The sequence below is a fragment of the Nicotiana tabacum genome, chromosome 10 (genome assembly GCF_000715075.1).
Source record: "Nicotiana tabacum cultivar K326 chromosome 10, ASM71507v2, whole genome shotgun sequence".
Taxonomy (NCBI): Eukaryota; Viridiplantae; Streptophyta; class Magnoliopsida; order Solanales; family Solanaceae; genus Nicotiana; species Nicotiana tabacum.
This window is the reverse complement of record NC_134089.1, coordinates 34,430,406-34,449,826: the sequence shown is the minus strand read 5'-3', so window position 1 is coordinate 34,449,826 and position 19,421 is coordinate 34,430,406.

Sequence of the window (19,421 nt, the reverse complement as noted above, 5' to 3'; positions counted from 1 at the left end):
ATTCCTATCTGTAAAATGCTTAACCCTAACACATTTGTTACCTCTTATTAGTAAGCTTAAGGTGGTTGGTTTGTGGTGAAACTGGCAACACATCATTACTTCATAAGATCTAAAGGAGCAGTGGTAATGGATAACAGTGATGAAATCGAGTTGGTCAGTGACAATCCGCAGGGTCAGTCAGTTGAGCAAGAGTCGGAGGAGATAAGAAAATTGAGACAACAACTGTCAGATGTATATCAAGCTTGGGTTTCCGGTCGACCTTTACCCCAGGGTCCTTTAGAGGGAACTTCCACCATACCCCAGGCTACTCAAACACCGCTCCATGCAACGAGCAATCATATTCTGCCACCAGGGTATGTGCCAAACTACAGCCTCCATGATGCTACCGGTACCTCTAACATACGACCTCCAGTCGCACCAGTCAGGAACACCCCTCTCATCGTGTCTGGCGCACCGGTATATACAATCCCGCCACCACCTCCTGTGACGAGGCCAAACAATGAGCCGCCATCTCATGCTTATTATGGCCAATACTACCATCCAAATATGGCTTTCGGGGTCTCGGCCCCATACAATCAGACTCCTCAGTACGAGTCACTAGTGGAAAATGAAAAGCTTGCCACGACGGTTGAGCCAGATGAGATGGCCAGGAAAATGAAAAGTCTTGAACAAAATATAAAGAATATACATGGACTAGGTGGTCACAAAAGTGTTTCATTCAGTGATCTATGCATGTTCCCTCACATCCATTTGCCACGAGGGTTCAAGACCCAAAATTTGAGAAATATGATGGACACGGCGACCCTATCGCCCACTTGAAAAGGTACTGCAACTAGCTGAGGGGTGCAGGAGGAATGAAGAGTTGTTGATGACTTATTTTGGAGAAAGCCTTGTGGTGGTAGCTTCCGAATGGTTCATTGACCAAGATATCTCTCACTAGCATGTTTGGGATGACATGGCCTAGGCCTTCGTCAAACAATTTCAGTACAACATTGATATTGCGCCGGATCGTAATTCCTTGTCCAATATGAAGAAAAAGATGACCGAAAGTTTTAGGGAGTATGCCATCAAGTGGAGGGAGCAGTTGATCACTATTTTTCTGGAGGCTCAAGAGCCTGATTACTTTCAGAACATGATGTTAGCGATGGGTAGACCTTTTGCAGAAGCAATAAAAATAGGGGAGATGGTCGAAAATGGCCTCAAGACTGGCAGAATTGTAAGTCAAGCTGCTCTCAAAGCCACCACCCAAGCTATCCAAAATGGGTCGGGGGGTTTAGCAAATAGGAAGAAGAGAGATGCACCCTTATGTGCAAGTTCAGCAGGGGCAATCCAGCTGCCCGCTACCCTCAATATTACTATCCCCCGCCAATTCCTCAATACTCTGTGGGCCCACCACAATATACAGTGTTCAATGCTCAATCATATGCTCGGCCTCCCAATCAGCAGGTACGGGCACCAGCTCCAAGGGCCTCCCGACCTCAACAGCAAAAGTTTTGGGCACCCTACAATGCTCGTCCTAGGCAGGATTATGGTCGAGAGCAGAGGCCAACAAAAAAATTCTCTCCATTGGCTGAATCATACTCTAGTCTATTCCAGAAACTGAAGCAAATAGGCATGATTGGACCCATCGCTTCCCACCATATGTATCCTGATTCACATGGATTTCAAGCGAATGCTAGATGTAAATATCATTCAGGTGCCCCGAGGCATAGCACTGATGACTGTTGGACTCTAAAAAGAGCCGTAGAGAGGCTTATTTTTGAAAAATTGATTGTAGTAACGAATGGCGAGGACCCTCCTAATGTGACAAACAACCTGTTGCCAGCACACAATGATGTTCATTTTGTGGGAATGATTGGCCGAGATCAAGAATACAAGCCGATCGGTCGAGCAGAAATGATAGTGGGTGCAATTCAAAAAGGAACAATTCTGGAAGTAAGTCCCAGTCGAGATGTGCCATTGATTGTGAAAGGCGCCCAGAGCTCAAATAAGGCAACTTTATTTGTTCTGAAAATCTCGAGGTTGGAAGTTCACTCCAGTGTTCCAAGCCCAAGGTTATATGTACTTGGAGGCCACCCCGTCACAAGGCAGAAGCAGGGAGGTACGAAAGGTATAACAGAGCCGATCATAATCAAACCTATTGTGCAACCCCCTATGACCAACACAAAAACCACTCATTGGGACTACAACAAAACCCTGATGACCTACAAAGGCAAGGAAATCATAGAGGAAGTGGGGGAAACTGGAGTTTTGACTCGATCCGGGAGGTGTTACTCTCTAGAAGAGCTGAGGAAGGCCAAGCAAATAAGAGAAGGCCAATTGCCAATAAAGAAACCAGTCACTGAAGCAGAGGCGGAAGAGTTTTTGAAAAAGATGAAAGTTCAGGATTACTCAATCATTGACCAGCTAAGAAAGACTCCTGCCCAAATCTCTCTACTATCTCTGCTCATACATTCCAAAAAGCATGCCCGTGTACTAATCAAGGTCATGAACGAGGCACATATCTCAGAGGAGACCACAGTGAATCTGTTAGAGAAGATGGCCAACAGATTTTTTGAGGTGAACAGAATCTCCTTTACTGATGATGAACTTCCCAAGGAGGGAGCCGGGCACAATAGGGCTTTGAACTTGATGGTCAAATGTGAGGGGAATTATGTAAAGCGAGTCATGGTTGATGGAGGCTCAAGTGTAGATATATGCCCTCTCTCTACCTTACAAAGCATGAAGATCAATAAATACAGAATACGACCCAGCAATGTTTGCATCCGGGCTTTTGATGGCTCAGCGAGAGATACCATTGGGGAAATCAACCTCACCATGACGATTGGAACGATTGACTTTGAGATTGTTTTCCAAGTAGTGGACATGGTCACTTCTTATAACTTTCTTCTTGGAAGGTCATGGATCCATACGGCCCGAGTTGTGCCATCCACCTTGCACCAGATGCTCAAATTTGAACATGACTGGCAAGAAATTATTGTTCACGGGGAAGACGAGTCTTCCATTTATAAAGACTAGTTAATCCCCTGTATTGAGGCCAAGGAAGGGTGTGAGTCCATTATCTATCAGGCTTTTGAAGTGATTGTTGCGGACCATGTTGAGGAAGGAAATCCCATTCCGCATCCTCGTCTTTCTGCCACATCTATAATGGTGGTTGCAGTTATGTTGAGACAAGGTTATGAGCCAGGAAAAGGCTTAAGGCATCATTGCAAGGAATTTTAGAGCCTATTTCTCCATTCAGTAACCAGGGTACTTTTGGCTTAGGCTTCAGGCCAACACAAGCAGACAAAAATAAAGCCAAACACCGCAAAAAGAATGGATGGGTCTTGCAATAACCTATCCCTTACATTTTCTACACTTTTGTCAAGCCACGACTCCAAGAGGGTCAAAATTCCTCGGCTCATGCAAACATTGATGAAATTTGCCATGACCTCAGCCGGATGTTTTCTGAAGTGAATATGATCCAGGCTGGTGAAGGCACTAGTCTTGCCGATATGCAACTAATTGACCCAGACACCATGCTCACCAACTGGGAAGCAACTCCTCTCCCCACAAGGAAGGAGTCTTGGTAGTTTGCTTTTCAACTTCTTTTTTGTATTTTGGGTTACTTTCAGGGTTGTAATCCAAACATCTCAGTATGATTGTTATGTTTTGATGTTAACCCTTCTATCCTTTCGAATTCAACGAAATGCAGTTCAGTTTCCTATTAAGTTTCGTATCTTTTCTTTTTCCTAATTGTAGTCATTTTATTTCCATTTCAGTTTTGTTAATGCCGGCTTTAATAACATGACATGTATGCGGAATTCACGCCCAGATCTTAAAAGCTGTCTAATGTCGAAATAATGCATCAAGAGGTTGAATATGATGAAGATGAGGTTGTTGAGGAAATAAAAGAGAGTTGGAATAATTTGAAAACAAGCCTAAGCCTAACCTCAATGAAACTCAGCCGATTAATAGCGGAAGTCATGAATAAGTCAGAGAAACGAAGATAAGCATTCACACTGAACAAAAAACCAGAGATGCCTTTATTCAACTTTTATTTGAATACAGAGATGTGTTTGCTTGGTCTTATGATGATATGCCGGGTTTAAGTGCTGATCTAGTGGTTCATAAGCTTCCTACGTATCCCGATTTTCCACCAGTACAACAAAAGCAACGAAAATTTAAAACAGACGTGAGTGGCAAAATCAAAGAGGAAATAATGAAGCAACTGAGCGCCAATGTGGTCAGAGATGTTCGATACACCACCTGGGTGGCAAATATTGTGCCTGTGCCGAAGAAGGATGGAAAGACCAGAGTCTGTGTTGACTACAGGGACCTGAACAAATCAAGTCCAAAGGATAATTTTCCTTTACCAAATATCCACATTTTTGTAGATAATTGCACAAAGCATGAGATACAATCATTCGTGGATTGCTATGTTGGGTACCGCCAAATTCTAATGGATGAGGATGATGCAGAAAAAACCGCTTTCACCACTCCATGGGGTACTTATTGTTACAGGGTCATGCCATTCGGTTTAAAGAATGCAGGGGCAACTTACATGAGGGCTATGACCACCATTTTTCACGACATGATGCACAAAGAGGTTGAAATATATGTCAATGATGTCATCATAAAATCAAAGACACAGGCTGATCACGTATGCGATTTGAAAAAGTTCTTCGAACGGCTTCGAAGGTATGACCTTAAGCTTAATCCAGCCAAGTGTGCATTTGGGGTTCCATCTGGGAAACTCCTCAATTTTATAGTCAGCCGGAGAGGCATTGAACTAGATCCATCTAAGATAAAGTCCATTCGAGATCTGCCACCCTCGAAGAACAAAAAGGAAGTCATGCGTTTTCTCGGGAGGTTGAACTACATCAGTAGGTTTATTGCTCAGCTCACAACCACGTGTGAGCCCATCTTTAAGTTGCTGACAAAGGATGCCTCTATCAAGTGGATGGACGATTGCCAAAAAGCTTTTGACAAGATCAAAGATTATTTGTCAAAACCCCATATACTGGTCCCACTTGAACTTGATAGGCCTTTGTTTTTATATCTATCGATGATGGATAATTCCTTTGGATGCGTTCTGGGGCAACATGATGCAACATGCAAAAAGGAACATGCAATCTATTACTTGAGCAAGAAGTTCACCAATTATGAGGTTAAGCACACCCTTTTAGAAAGGACATGTTGTGCCTTGACTTGGGTGGATCAAAAGTTGAGATATTATCTTTTGGCATACACTACTTACCTCATATCCAGAATGGATCCTTTGAAGTACATCTTCCAAAAGCCAATGCCCACTGGCAGGCTCGCAAAAATGACAAATCCTACTCATAGAGTTTGACATCGTCTATGTCACTCGCACCGCGATGAAAGCACAGGCTTTGGCAAATCATTTGGCAGAGAAGCCAGTTGATGATGAGTACATGCCACTTAGCACATACTTCCAAGACAAAGAGGTCAACTTAATAGAGGAAGTGGTTCCGGACGATCACCCTGTATGGAAAATGTATTTTAATGGGGCTGTCAATATCAAAGGAGTTGGGATCAGGGCAATCCTCATCTCACCTATTGGACATCATTACCCTACAATAGCCCGACTTCAATTCTTCTATACTAATAATACGGCAGAATACGAAGCTTGCATCATGGGTTTGAAAATGGCCATCGATCTGGATGTGCATGAACTATTGGTTATGGGAGATTCTGACTTGCTTATCCGGCAAGCCCAAGGTGAATGGAAGACTCGAGACATCAAGCTTATTCCGTATAGACAATGTGTATGAGACTTGAGCAAAAGATTCAAATCCATCGAGTTCAGGTACATTCCCCGGTTTCACAATGAGCTAGGCCTTAGCTACTTTAGCCTCGATGCTCCCTTATCCAGTCAACACTCATATTGATCCACTAGAAATCTAAGTTCGGAATCAACACGGTTACTGCAATACAATTGAGACAGAACAAGATGGTGAACCATGGTATCATGACATAAAACGATTCCTAAAAACAAGAGAATATCCAGAGCATGCTAAAGGAGATCAAAAAAGAACTATTAGGTGGCTCGCCAGTGGTTTCTTCCTGAATGGGAAAATCTGTACAAGAGGACCCCAGATTTAAACTTGTTGAGATGCATAGATGCTACAGAAGTAGAGCGGATCATGAGTGAAGTGCATTCGGGTGTATGTGGACCTCACATGAATGGATATGTTTTGGCGAAGAAGATTCTGCTTGCAGGTATTATTAGCTTACTATGGAGCGAGATTGCTTCAGATTTGTTCGCAAGTGTTACCAATGCCAGATTCATGGTAACCTGATTCACTCGCCTCCTTTGGAGTTGCATCCCATGTCCTCTCCTTGGCCTTTCGTTGCTTGGAGAATGGATGTCATTGGGCCGATCGAGCCAAAAGCTTCAAATTGGCATAGATTCATTTTGGTTGCAATTGATTACTTCACCAAGTGGGTTGAGGTTGTCACTTTCAAAGCAGTCACCAAGAAAGCAGTGGTAGACTTTGTTCATTCCAACATCATCTGTCGCTTTGGTATCCCAAAGATCATTATCACGGACAATGCAGCTAATCTAAATAGTCATTTGATGAAGGAGGTATGTGAACAATTTAAAATCATGCATCGCCATTCTACCCCTTACCGGCCAAAAGCCAATGGAGCTATTGAAGTGGCGAACAAGAACATCAAGAAGATTCTTAGGAAGATGATCCAAGGTTCCAGACAATGGCATGAAAAGTTCATTTTGCTCTTTTGGGATATCGCATGACTGTTCGTACATCTGTTGGTGCAACTCCGTATCTGCTTGTATATGGAACTGAAGCTATAATATCCACTGAAGTCGAAATTCCCTCTCTCCGAATTATTGTGGAATCAGAGATTGAAGACACTGAGTGGGTGTCACACCTCCTTTTGCCTACACCCCTGAAAGGGTATAAGGGGAGTGTTTTTTTCAACTTAAAGTGACAATCGAAACGGGGTTATTTTTATGTAAAATTCAGAGTCACCACTTGGGATAATTTATGGTGTCCGAAGTCACCGGTTCAAATCCTGAATCGAGGAAAAGATTGACTCTGTATTACAGTCCTTGAACACAGAAATCCGGGTAAGGAATTCTGTTAACCCGGGAGAAGGTGTTAGGCATTCCCGAGTTCCGTGGTTCTAGCACGGTCTCTCAAACTATCATAATTGGCATATTATCTGATTTTAATACATGTTTTAGCCTATGGTTCGATTTTAACTTTATAACCGCTTTTATTTAATATTTTTAGGAAGATTCAACGTCACATAAAACGCATTTTGAACCACGGCACATAAATGCACTCGCAGTCCACAACACATTTTATCTAACGTTGTTGAGATTTGGCTTTGGGTCACATAAATGCGCACCCGAGTTTAGGAAGGTAAATTATTAAAATAACGCGCCTAAAGCAACTACGCACTTTCAAATTTGTGAGGGCCATGAAAAATTCAACTAAATGGCACACCTCGATTTCTAAAGGTTCAAATTAATTAAGTGAGGGCCATGCATTTTGAGGTTTTATTTGGCATGGCACACCTCAAATTATTTCAAAAAAGGCTTTATTATTCAAAGTTTTTATAATCGGGTCACATGAAATGCACTCCCAATCTGGAAATTAGGCATCGTAACTATGTCACGGGAACCGTACCCATAGCCATGACAATTTATTTACGCTCCGAAAAATTTGTTTACCCACATGTGGTCGGCCTATATCATACTACTAGCTAATAATATAACCAAACAAAATGAGAGTATAAAAGTTTTCTAAGCTCAATTGCGTAAAATTCTTCCCAGCACTCAAAGTATGCTTTTAAATCCAAATATCATAACGAAGCAGGACCCAAACATCAATTAAACTCGGTTAAACTCCCACGACCCAATTGTTGCTTTCAATTACACCAATAGATCACAACAACAACACAAAGAGAAAATAATCACTCCCTCCCAATAGTTCCCAATTCATTATCATATCCAATTATCACATGCCAAAATAGCTAGAACAGTTGACATCACTAAATCAAATAAACTATTGACTATGCAGAAGCTCACAAAATAGGTATGGATTAAATTAAAGAACGAAAGGAAAAATAAGATACCAGTAGAGTTTACGAAGTAGAGAAGGCAAATGGCTTAACACTGACTTCAACCTCCAAACAACAAGATTACAACTCGACCCGCCGGAGACTCGACCTCGACAGACCCTCCTACTCGTACAACAACGCCTCATCGTTGATTAGTTTTCGGACTGATTTCAGGTGTTAAAACAGTCATTCACAGCTGGTTTTGCTGCTGGTTCGGCTGCTGATTTGTGTGAGAAAGAAACTGATTTCGTCCAAGTTTTGCAAGGCAGTGCTTTCAATGAAGAAGAGGAATCTAGGGTCGACGGAGATGGCTATTGTCTCTCGTTGTATCTGTTTGTCCGTTGGCTAGGGTTTTTTTGAAAGGCAGCCATGAGCGTTGCTTCTGCAACTTTTTGAAATAAACTTTCTTCAATATTGATAAAATAAACCTCCAAGGTTGAATTACAGGAGAAAAATGCCGACTACTACTCGATGGGGAACAGGAGGTCAACCAGAGTTCAAAAACTTGCCGGATCCGGATCGCGGATGAATGAGGACCTCACTGGAACTTTAGACAGAGCTATGATAGAACCATGACGAGATCATGAAAAACTCGCCGTAAACCTCACCGGAGTTCAAACGGAGACATCACTTAAACTCAAACTGTTTTTGATGATTTAGCGTTTGTTTGTGTCGACTCTAGGACTGATTTACAACTGGGTTCAGATGGTGCTTTCCGAACTGTTTCACGGAGGTTTCAGGCAGGTTTCATGCTATTGGACAAAGTTTTATGACTGAAGCTACGATGGCTTTGGGGCGAGCTTCAGCTATGCTGCTCTAGAATGGGAGATGAAGATCAGAGATGGGGAGGGAAAATAGTTGAAGGTTGGGTGGAGTTAGGGCTCTCTTATGGCTGCTTCTTTTCTTGTAGAAGAAGGTGAAATGGTTGTTTGTTCTGGGCTAGGATGAATCCATGGTAGATTTTCTCGTTTTTTGCTGAGGGAGACGATAGAGACGATGAATGGGGGTTGTCTTCTTTTGGAGTTATACGACACTAGGTTCTATAAGGTTTTTTTGGTCTTGTCAATTTAGGGGTTAGGTACTACTTTCTCCGTTTCAATTTATGTGAACCTGTTTGACTGGGCACGGAGTTTAAGAAAAAAATGAATGACTTTTGGAATTTGTGGTCCTAAACAAGCCCAAATGGAGCCCAGAGTATTTGTGTGGTTATAAAAGCTTCTCATTAAGGGTAAAGTTGTAACTTTAAGCTAAATTGTTACCAAATTTAGAAAGGGTTCATTCTTTTTTAAACGGACCAAAAAAGAAATAGGTTCACATAAACTGGAACAGATGAAGTATTATATAGGGATAGGGATTAGGTTAGGGGTATGGGCCTAGTAATTATGGGCTTGAGAATTATGGGCTAGGTCCAAAATTAGGCCTAAAAATGGGTTGCTCGAGCCCAAGTTTTATTCTTTCTCTGTGATGAGACTAAAAATACGATCTCATTTATTAATTAATCCTATTTAAGTGAAATAACTATTAAAATAAGACCGACCATTAAAACAAAACTATTTTTGGTATTTTCAAGATTAAAAATGAGTACAAAACTTTAATGAAACTATTTTTTTTGTAATTTTCGTTTTCTTGTAATAAAATAAGGTAAAAGAGTAAAAATGAGTTGAAATAGCTATATTAGGCCTAAATTAAATATTTACGTGCTAAAATATAAAAAATCTTGGAGAGGGTAAAAAATCACATGTCTATAGTGGGTCAAGACCTGATTAGAACAACTGATGTTGGTCGATGAAAAATGGCTAGCGGCAGTATGTTTCGGCCAATTATACCAACAAAGAATGGCACGCGCTTACAATAAGAAAGTGCGCCCAAGGCAGTTTGAGGTAGGCCAGCTGGTTTTGAAACGCATCCTTCCGCACCAGGTAGAAGCTAAAGGAAAGTTCGCCCCGAACTAGCAAGGACCCTACATCGTCAAGAAAGTGTTACCAAAAGGGGCCTTGCACTTGGTAGATGAAGAAGGACGGGTACCGGACATGACTATTAACGCAGATGCAGTCAAAAGATATTATGTCTGATTTGTACCCACTGTAGAATTTTCACACACCGATTTTCTCAGATCGAGATGACGGAGGCTATCAATTGCTCGCTATTCCAAATAGGTGTCACCCTTTTGTTAACTCTTTTGAGACGTATTTGTCTTATTTATTTCTGGAACCTATGTACTTGTACAAAAAAGAAAAGAAAAGAAAAGAAAAGAAAAGCCAAAACAACAAATCCTTGAGTCATTGAACTACGCCCGACCTGATTCTGAAAGGATACGTAGGCAGCCTTACCCTAGTTTCGGTCCCATCAGAACAAAAAATCCATATTCCCAATACTCCAAAACTGGGGCAGAAGTTGGTTTTATTTCACGGTTTTTCTATTCCAAAAGTTGTAATTTAGTTCAAGGTCATTTTGCCTTTTTTACCTTTCAAGAACTTCTGATCGATATTTTTTTTGAGAATGTTTGAAGTCCTCATGCCAAAGGCGTTGGGTAACCTCCCTCATGCAGTATCTTTCTTAAAAAAAAAAAAGAAATGAGAGAGTCTTATAAGTGAAAACCCATACCAGCACTATAAGGCGACCGTGAGCAGAGAAATGAGAGAGTCTTATTGGTGAAAACCCAGATGGGAACCATAAGGCGACGGTTAGTAGATAAATGAGAGAGGTTAGTTAGCGAAAACCTGCAAAGGGCGCTACTAGCCGAATGAGGGTCTTTGATTCTTCGGCATGAGCACAACCAAGACAAGTTCAAGATGAACATTTGCGGCGGATTTTGAGAATAAGACAGCTTAAAAGGATCAGGCGTCCAGTCCAAAATGCATGTCATGATTCATTGAAGTCGGCACATACCTCCAGATAATTCTCCCTATTCCTTTCCCCGAAAGGGACACCTTTTGTTTAAGCACAGTTCTTTTTCACTTTCAATTATTATTCTGTTTTACCCATATATTTATTTGAGTCCCTTTCGGTCTAATCCTGCATCAAAAGCGAAGCAAAGAAATGGATGCAAAACTAGCTGCAGTTTCCCCGTAATATCGAGCACAATTTGGGGCATATATAGCATTGACGAAGGCACGAATCCATCTGAGATCTCATTTGATAAGGCGAACAAAGTGTTTCAAAGAAACAGGAAAGTCTCATGAGCAAGACCTGCTTCATGAGAAAAGTTGATAGGCACTACAGACACAAACTGATACTGGGTTCAAGATAATTGAGTTTGATTTTAAAGAAAAATTGTGTTGCCTTAGAGACAAGGGTAGTGATACCATGGACATCTGGGTATGAAATAGTTGGGGGCAACATTGGAAAGCCAAGGTCTCCAGAGAATGATACACAGCAGCCGAGCATCTCTTTACCATGCTGACATAATCATTTCTTCGACAGCAGTGGCCATGAATCAAACTACTCAGAGCATCAAGGCCACAAACCAACCAGCACTTTGAAAAACTCACAAATTTTTCTTTGTTTGAAGTAGGAACAAAGCAGTACAGAATGTTGATCCTAAAAAACGAATGTCACTAAACGTAAGCTCCTTAAAATCTCCAATTTTCTTTTTTTTCAGCATGCATCACTATTGTTCACACCTCCCAGTTATGTAGCTTAACTCAGGTAGAACCATTTCGTCTAGGGGGATCCAGCTCATAGTTCCGAGTAGAAGTATTCTTCGCTCAGGGTGTTTTCCGTAGCTTAACTCAGGTAGAACTATTTCGCCTAGGGGGATCCAACTCATAGTTACGAGTAGAAGTACTCTTCGCTCAGGGTGTTTTACGTAGCTTAACTCAGGTAGAACCATTTCGTGTAGGGGGTCCAGCTCATAATTCCGAGTAGAAGTACTCTTCGCTTAAGGTGTATTACGCAGCTTAACTCAGGTAGAACCGTTTCGCCTAGGGGATCTAGGTCATAGTTCTAAGTAGAAGAACTCTTCGCTCAGGTTGTTTTATGCAGCTTAACTCAAGTAGAACCGTTTCGCCTAGGGGATCCAGCTCATAGATCCAAGTAGAAGAACTCTTCGCTCAGGTTGTTTTACGCAGCTTAACTCAGGTAGAACCGTTTTCCCAGGGGGATCCAGCTTATAGTTTCAAGTAGAAGTACTCTTCGTTTAGGGTGTTTTACGCAGCTTAACTCAAGTAGAACCATTTTGCCTAGGGGGATCCAGCTCATAGTTCCGAGTAGACGTACTCTTCGCTCAGGGTGTTTTACGTAGCTTAACTCAGGTAGAGCCGTTTCGCCTAAGGGGATCCAGCTCATAGTTCCGAGTAGAAGTACTCTTCGCTCAGGGTGTTTTACGTATCTTAACTCAGGTAGAACCATTATGTCTAGGGGGATCCAGCTCATAGTTTCGAGTAGAAGAACTCTTTGCTCAGGTTATTTTACGCAGCTTAACTCAGGTAGAACCATTTCACCTAGGGGGATCCATCTCATAGTTCCGAGTAGAAGAACTCTTTGCTCAGGTTATTTTACGCAGCTTAACTCAGGTAGAACCATTTCGCCTAGGGGGATCCAACTCATATTTCCGAGTAGAAGAACTCTTCGCTCAGGTTGTTTTACGCAGCTTAACTCAGGTAGAGCCATTTTGCCTAGGGGGATCCAGCTCATAGTTCTGAGTAGAAGTACTCTTCGCTCAGGGTATTTTACGCAGCTTAACTCAGGTAGAACCGTTTCACCTAGTGGGATCCAGCTCATATTTCCGAGTAGAAGAACTCTTCAGGTTGTTTTACACAGCTTAACTCAGGTAGAACCATTTCACCTAGGGGGATCCATCTCATAGTTCCGAGTAGAAGTACTCTTCGCTCAGGGTGTTTTACGTAGCTTAACTCAGGTAGAACCATTTCATCTAGGGGAATCCAGCTCATAGTTCCGAGTAGAAGTACTTTTTGCTCAGGGTGTTTTACGTAGCTTAACTCAGGTAGAACCACTTCGCCTAGGGGGATCCAGCTCATAGTTCTGAGTAGAAGAATTCTTTGCTCAGGTTGTTTTACGCAGCTTAACTCAAGTAGAACCATTTCGCCTAGGGGGATACAACTCATAGTTTCGAGTAGAAGAACTCTTCGCTCAGGTTGTTTTATGCAGCTTAACTCAGGTAGAACCATTTCGCCTAGGGGATCCAGCTCATATTTCCGAATAGAAGAACTCTTCGCTCAGGTTGTTTTACGCAGCTTAACTCAGGTAGAACCGTTTCGTCTAGGGGGATCCAGCTCATAGTTTTGAGTAGAAGTACTCTTCGCTTAAGGTGTTTTACGCAGCTTAACTCAGGTAGAACCATTTTGCCTAGGGGGATCCAGCTCATAGTTCCGAGTAGAAGTACTCTTCGCTTAAGGTGTATTACGTAGCTTAACTCAGGTAGAATCGTTTCGCCTAGGGGATCCAGCTCATAGTTCTGAGTAGAAGAACTCTTCGCTCAGGTTGTTTTACGCAGCTTATCTCAAGTAGAACTGTTTCGCCTAGGGGATCCAGCTCATAGATCCGAGTAGAAGAACTCTTCGCTCAGGTTGTTTTACGCAGCTTAACTCAGGTAGAACCGTTTTCCCAGGGGGATCCAGCTTATAGTTCCGAGTAGAAGTACTCTTCGCTTAGGGTGTTTTATGCAGCTTAACTCAAGTAGAACCATTTTGCCTAGGGGGATCCAGCTCATAGTTTCGAGTAGAAGTACTCTTCGCTCAGGGTGTTTTATGTAGCTTAACTCAGGTAGAGCCGTTTCGCCTAAGGGGATCCAGCTCATAGTTCCGAGTAGAAATACTCTTCACTCACGGTGTTTTAAGTAGCTTAACTCAGGTAGAACCATTACGTCTAGGGGGATCCAGCTCATAGTTTCTAGTAGAAGTACTCTTTGCTCAGGTTATTTTACGCAGCTTAACTCAGGTAGAACTATTTCACCTAGGGGGATCCAACTCATAGTTCCGAGTAGAAGAAATATTTGCTCAGGTTATTTTACGTAGCTTAACTCAGGTAGAACCATTTCGCCTAGGGGGATCCAACTCATATTTCCGAGTAGAAGAACTCTTCGCTCAGGTTGATTTACGCAGCTTAACTCAGGTAGAACAATTTTGCCAAGGGGGATCCAACTCATAGTTCCGAGTAGAAGTACTCTTCGCTCAGGGTGTTTTACACAACTTAACTGAGGTAGAACCGTTTTACCTAGGGGTATCCAGCTCATATTTCCGAGTAGAAGAACTCTTTAGGTTGTTTTACACAGCTTAACTCAGGTAGAACCGTTTCACCTAGAGGGATCCATCTCATAGTTCCGAGTAGAAGTACTCTTCGCTTAGGGTGTTTTATGTAGCTTAACTCAGGTAGAACCATGTCGTCTAGGGGAATCCAGCTCATAGTTCCGAGTAGAAGTACTTTTTGCTCAGGGTGTTTTACGTAGCTTAACTCAGGTAGAACCATTTCGCCTAGGGGGATCCAGCTCATAGTTCTGAGTAGAAGAATTCTTCGCTCAGGTTATTTTACGCAGCTTAACTCAAGTAGAACCATTTCGCCTAGGGGGATACAGCTCATAGTTCCGAGTAGAAGAACTCTTCGCTCAGGTTGTTTTATGCAGCTTAACTCAGGTAGAACCATTTTGCCTAGGGGATCCAGCTCATATTTCCGAGTAGAAGAACTCTTCGCTCAGGTTGTTTTACGCAACTTAACTCAGGTAGAACCGTTTTGTCTAGGGGGATCCAGCTCATAGTTTCGAGTAGAAGTACTCTTCTCTTAAGGTGTTTTACGCAGCTTAACTCAGGTAGAACCATTTTGCCTAGGGGGATCCAGCTCATAGTTCGGAGTAGAAGTACTCTTCGCTCAGGGTGTTTTACGTAGCTTAACTCAGGTAGAACCGTTTCGCCTAGGGAGATCCAGCTCATAGTTCCGAGTAGAAGTACTCTTTACTCAGGGTGTTTTACGTAGCTTAACTCAAGTAGAACCATTTCGTCTAGGGGGATCCAGCTCATAGTTCCAAGTAGATGCACTCTTCGCGCAGGGTGTTTTGTGTAGCTTAACTTAGGTAGAACCATTTCGCCTAGGGGGATCTAGCTCATATTTCCGAGTAGAAGAACTTTTCAGGTTGTTTTACACAGCTTAACTCAGGTAGAACCATTTCACCTAGGGGGATCTATCTCATAGTTACGAGTAGAAGTACTTTTCGCTCAGGGTGTTTTACGTAGCTTAACTCAGGTAGAACCATTTAGTCTAGGGGAATCCAGCTCATAGTTCCGAGTAGAAGTACTTTTCGCTCAGGGTGTTTTACGTAGCTTTACTCAGGTAGAACCATTTCGCCTAGGGGGATCCAGCTCATAGTTTCGAGTAGAAGAACTCTTCGATTAGGTTGTTTTACGCAGCTTACTCAAGTAGAACCATTTCTAGGGGGATCCAGCTCATAGTTCCGTATAGAAGAACTCCTCGCTCATGTTGTTTTATGCAGCTTAACTTAGGTAGAACCATTTCGCCTAGGGGATCCAGCTCATATTTCCGAGTAGAAGAACTCTTCGCTCAGGTTGTTTTACGCATCTTAACTCAGGTAGAACCATTTCGCCTAGGGGGATCCAGCTCATAGTTCCGAGTAGAAGAACTCTTTGTTCAGGTTATTTTATGCAGCTTAACTCAGGTAGAACCATTTCGCCTAGGCGGATCCAGCTCATATTTCCGAGTTGAAGAACTCTTTGCTTAGGTTGTTTTACGCAGCTTAACTCAGGTAGAACCGTTTCGCCTAGAGGATCCAGATCATAGTTCCGATTAGAAGTACTCTTCACTTAGGGTGTTTTACGCAGCTTAACTCAGGTAGAACCATTTTGCCTAGAGGGATCCAACTCATAGTTCCGAGTAGAAGCACTCTTTGCTCAGGTTGTTTTACGCAGCTTAACTCAGGTAGAACCGTTTCGCCTAGAGGATCCAGCTCATAGTTCCGATTAGAAGTACTCTTCACTTAGGGTGTTTTACGCAGCTTAACTCAGGTAGAACCATTTTGCCTAGAGGGATCCAACTCATAGTTCCGAGTAGAAGCACTCTCTGCTCAGGTTGTTTCACGCTGCTTAACTCAGGTAGAACCGTTTCGCCTAGAGGATCCAGATCATAGTTCCGATTAGAAGTACTCTTCACTTAGGGTGTTTTATGCAGCTTAACTCAGGTAGATCCATTTTGCCTAGAGGGATCCAACTCATAGTTCCGAGTAGAAGCACTCTTCGCTCAGGGTGTTTTATGCAGCTTAACTCAGGTAGAACTGTTTCGGCTAGGGGGATCCAGCTCATAGTTCCAAGTAGAAGTACTCTTCGCTCAGGGTGTTTTACGTAGCTTAACTTAGGTAGAACCATTTCGTCTAGGGGAATCCAGCTCATAGTTCCGAGTAGAAGTACTTTTCGCTCAGGGTGTTTTACGTAGTTTAACTCAGGTAGAATCTTTTCGCCTAGAGGGATCCAGTTCATATTCCGGGTAGAAGTAATCTTCGCTCAAGTTGTTTAATACAGTTTAACTCAGGTAGAACCCTTTTCACCTAGAGGGATTCAACACTTTATCAATAATGCATGGTGCTAACACCTGATTCTATTTCCTTCCAGTAAGATAGGGTACCAGCCCCTAGTTTCATTTCCTTTTAGTAGTATAGGGTATCGATCCCTGGTTATACAATCATTCGTTACCAAATTTTATCTCTTTCAGCTAGTTTATACTACTGTTTATGTCTGCCTTTTTCAATAAAGTAGATAATTTACAGATTTCTCTAATAACTCACAAAATTTTCCTTGTGCCAGATTGGGGCAGAAAAATTTGTTCGTTTTTGTTTGTCTTTGATGGCTTTGTAGGCTCTGCCGTATAGCACAAGTGACGATTAAAGCTTGCAATTTCAATTTCTTATCAGAAGAAAGAAGTCCTTTGATCACAAGATAGTCGGAGTTTAGCTTTAATAATGTGTCAGCAACCCAGCTTCTCAAGATTCATCTTCTCAAATTCTGATCCAGAAAGCAAGCAATCGAGATTGAGTCATAATCGTTTCTTCAAAAACATTAAGATCCAATCTAAGGTCAACGCAAGCGAGCAGGTCAAGAATTAAGATTTGACTCTAGAAGACGCATAGATAGGAATTTTGTACTCTTAGTTTGCAGACATATATAGTGCTCTTCTCTTTTTCTTTTGATGTAAGAAGCGAGTAACAACAACAACAACAGCGATAGCAATAGTAGCAACAGTCTTAACTCTAGTGTCCGGTAGTCCCAGCTACCAAATTTTCCCAGAACTACACTAACCTTATTCCTTTATAGCCAAGGATATGTAGGTAACCTCAGAAGCAAGGTTCGGTCACCACCTTTTTCAAAATGTTTCCATTAGAGTGAATGTGAGCAAACATTATCCATGACATTGATAGAGAAGCATAAGTAGTGGCACGAGAAGTTATCACTTGCTTTATTGGGGTATCGCACCACAGTCCGCACATCAACCGGGGCAACCCCTATATGCTGGTTTACAGTACAGAGGTTGTTATTCCCACTGAGGTAGAAATTCCTTCCCTAAGGATCATACAAGAAGTTGAACTCGACAATGCAAAATGGGTGAAAAGTCATTACGAACAGCTAGCTCTTATAGACGGAAAAAGAATGAATGCAGTTTGCCACGGTCAGCTTTATCATAACAGAATGGCCAGAGCCTTCAACAAAAGAGTTAAGCCAAGATAATTCACACCGGGGCAGCTGGTGCTAAAGAAGATTTTCCCGCATCAGGACGAGGCCAAAGGGAAGTTCTCTCCCAACTGGCAGGGTCCGTACATGGTCCATCGGGTTCTAACAGGAGGATCCCTCATAATTGCAGAAATGGACGGAGAAGTTTGGCCGAACCCAATCAATTCAGATGCAGTCAAGCGATACTATGTGTAATTTTATGCTTTCCTTTATGATGTAATTTGAACTACGCCTGACCTGATTCCCGTTTAAGAGGGGATACGTAGGCAGCCCTATGGGTTCGGTCACAATTCAATAATTTCCCCCGCAATTGAAAACTGGGGCAAAATTTTGAGGAGGACCCTCAAAATTCCGGAGCAAGAGAAGTTGCAATGTCTTGAACCACGTCGCAGTTGTAGGTTCATCTAAGGAAAACTATTCTCGATTATGTATTTATGTTATATTTTTACTAAATCATGCATGTTTGTTACCAAAGTTGCTTTGTTTAGAAACGCTACCCCAATGATATGCACAATATCATCGGAACAGAGTCGAGCAGGTCAAGTAGAGCCAACGGGAATACGAACTAACCTCCCCCTTTACAAAACTCACAATTTTGTTTGGATGCAGGCACTTGAGTTGCAAAATCACCAAATATACTATACACTCACAAGACTCACATTACTCGGAAATACTACTTTCAGAACCATTGCACTTGCTCACAGCTACTATCCATATGTAGTGTCCCCAGCAGACACAGTATCCCCAGCAGTCGCAATATCGCAATCCGCTATCAGCTAAGAAAATTCTATTATTATTTGCCTTTTTACTTCCTGTATAAGGCTACCATTCTGCCTTCCGAGGTTAAGCTCTACCTCCATCTGCATTCTCTGTGTTGCATAAGGCTACCATTCTACCTTCCGAGACTAAGCTTTGTCTCCATCTGCATCCTTTGCATTGCATAAGGCTACCATTCTGCCTTCCGAGGTTAAGCTCTACCTCCATATGCATTCTCTGCATTGCATAAGGCTACCATTCTGCCTTCCGAGATTAAGCTCTACCTCCATCTGCATTCTCTGCGTTGCATAAGGCTACCATTCTGCCTTCCGAGACTAAGCTTTGTCTTCATCTGTATTCTATGCATTGCATAAGGCTACCATTCTGCCTTCCGAGACGAGGCTTTGTCTCCATCTACATTCTCTGCATTGCATAAGGCTACCATTCTGCCTTCCGAGGTTAAGCTCTACCTCCATCTGCATTCTCTGCATTACATAAGGCTACCATTCTGCCTTCCGAGGTTAAGCTCTACCTCCATCTGCATTCTCTGCGTTGCATAAGGATACCATTCTGCCTTCCGAGGTTAAGCTCTACCTCCATCTACATTCTCTGCATTGCATAAGGCTACCATTCTGCCTTCCGAGACTAAGCTCTATCTCCATCTGCATTCTCTGCATTGCATAAGGCTACCATTCTGCCTTCCGAGGTTAAGCTCTACCTCCACCTCGCATGGCTGAAAGATCGCCACCTTCATTTACTCCTTGCATGGCTGAAAGGTCGCTGCCTTCATTTACTTCTTGCATTGCTGAAAGATCGCCACCTTCATTTACTTCTTGCATGGTTGAAAGATCGCCACCCTCATTTACTTCTTGCATGGCTGAAAGA